Source organism: Limulus polyphemus, unplaced genomic scaffold (genome assembly GCF_000517525.1).
Source record: "Limulus polyphemus unplaced genomic scaffold, Limulus_polyphemus-2.1.2 Scaffold3516, whole genome shotgun sequence".
Classification (NCBI taxonomy): Eukaryota; Metazoa; Arthropoda; class Merostomata; order Xiphosura; family Limulidae; genus Limulus; species Limulus polyphemus.
Window position 1 is genome coordinate 65,987 of NW_013669126.1, and position 2,123 is coordinate 68,109.

Sequence of the window (2,123 nt, forward strand, 5' to 3'; positions counted from 1 at the left end):
TTAAGTAAGGACTTGTGTCGCTAAAGTTTCGTCGGAACGAAGTTATGGAAAGTTAATTAACAAACGGAGACGTAACAGAGTATTAATATTTGAGTTTGCAAATGATGACTACTCATATAGTACCGCGACCTGTATATCCATTTACATATACTTTTTACACAATTGACCTATTTAACTTAGTTCCTAACAAAAGAATGAACCGGCCACAAGTTTAATTTTGGTTCAAGTGTATTTCAGTAAAGGCTTGGTGACGTTCAGTTAAACTTGAACGTTTCTTTATTAACACTAAATAGGTTGAAACTAGAATTCATGATACTGTGTTTTCATCTAACATCTACCAAAAGTGTGAGAGTTTGCTCTAAACGAGAATTAGAAATTCAGCAAGAACAATTATGTTCTTACCGATCTGGCATATTTTTAAATAATACTTTTGTTTGTTTGTTATTAAACACAAAGCTACCCAATGAGCTATCTGTGCTGTATCCACCGCAAGTATGGAAACCCAAATTTGAGTGTTATAAGTCTTCAGACTTATCGCTGAGAAACTAGGCGGAAGATATTTAAATGATGCATAAAATATTACAATTTTTCAGTTGTTCAAGTGTTAACATTTATACATTGAAATATTTAATATGGTCTTCTATAAGAAAATAGAAGGAGTCTTATTTTTCTATTTTGTTTTCCAATGAATGTGTTGATAAATATTTTTCAAAATGGCACTGATTCAAATATCAGATGTTAAATATCTAGATGCGAATTTTTTCAGATCCAAATTACAAAATTTCACTCAATAAGTAAAGCACGCTTACGATAATTCTGTTAAAAGGTAATTAACATAAACAATGACAGGGCATATTTCAAAATTTTACAATTTTATGCTTATTTAAAATAATTCTTCAATGAAAGTTACAGTAACATCTAATAAGCATACATAACAGTTGTAGAAATTGTCGTTATATTCTTAAAGACAGGTGTTTCAACCTTTCACACAATTTGTATGCTTTAATGTATTTATTCCACATTTTATTGTAGAACGTAGTTTTGTGAAAAGTATATTCTTCGTTTGTACTTTTCCATAAATAATGTCACTTTCACGTCGTCCTTAAAACATAAATATCGCATTCATATACTTGCTACTTCTCTATTATTTATAACTTATTTTATTATATAATTTTCTTTATATAAATATATATACTTTCCTATTCAGTCATGAAAAGAAAGGATGATTTCTCTCACTTTTATAAATGGTAAATTTTGAGAGGGGTGCTAATAAAAAGAATAGACCGCATTTAACAATATCACAAGTCTCTAAACCTCCCAAAACAATTTTGGTGCACAACAATTATTTGGACTTTTAAAACGTCTCTTTATTAAAATATCAAAATATCTGAAAAAACAATCTTAAAGATAGGGTATCCTCGTTAAAAAACTAACCAATTTTCCCAGAATTTGATTATCTGCCTTTTGCCAACAGTGTATAATATCTATATGCCTATCTATCTATCATTATTTTGGGTATTCGGTAATGCCAGGAGCTGGTCTGGTAAGACTGTCGTGTTAGTTGGCGAAAAAGTTAATTTTAAATTATGTTAAGACGAACCATTGCTCCTTTAATATCAAAGTTTTGTTTTGCTCTAGTGGAGTATTTAGTGTTGGTTAATAACTATTAAAATATTAGCTTTCAATAATTCATGAACTTCTGAAGAAAGTTATTAACGCAGATATTAGTACGACTGTCCAATGTAATGCCTCTTTGCAAAGGCTGCAGCATTAATGTAGATATCATATGGCCAGGTTTAAAATTGTAGTTTTGAAGTAAATATTAGGAATCCTAGATTACATTTCTGCGTTAATTCTCTTTAATAAACGAATGCACTAAAGACCATGCGTTAGCTTTTCCCTTACTTAATATGTAGCTTTTTCGAAATTTCTGTATTTTATTGTTACGACACGCAGGTCACGTGACTAGTATGACGCCACGTCGTTCTCGAACATTCACGTCCTTTCCTTAAATCTCGGGATCCTTCTAGATGTAGTGTAGTCTTGTATATATAAGACCGGCCAAGAGCGACGGGGACAAGGCGGGTAATGTGTAATTGAAGTGAGTATTGTTGAGTCGAGCA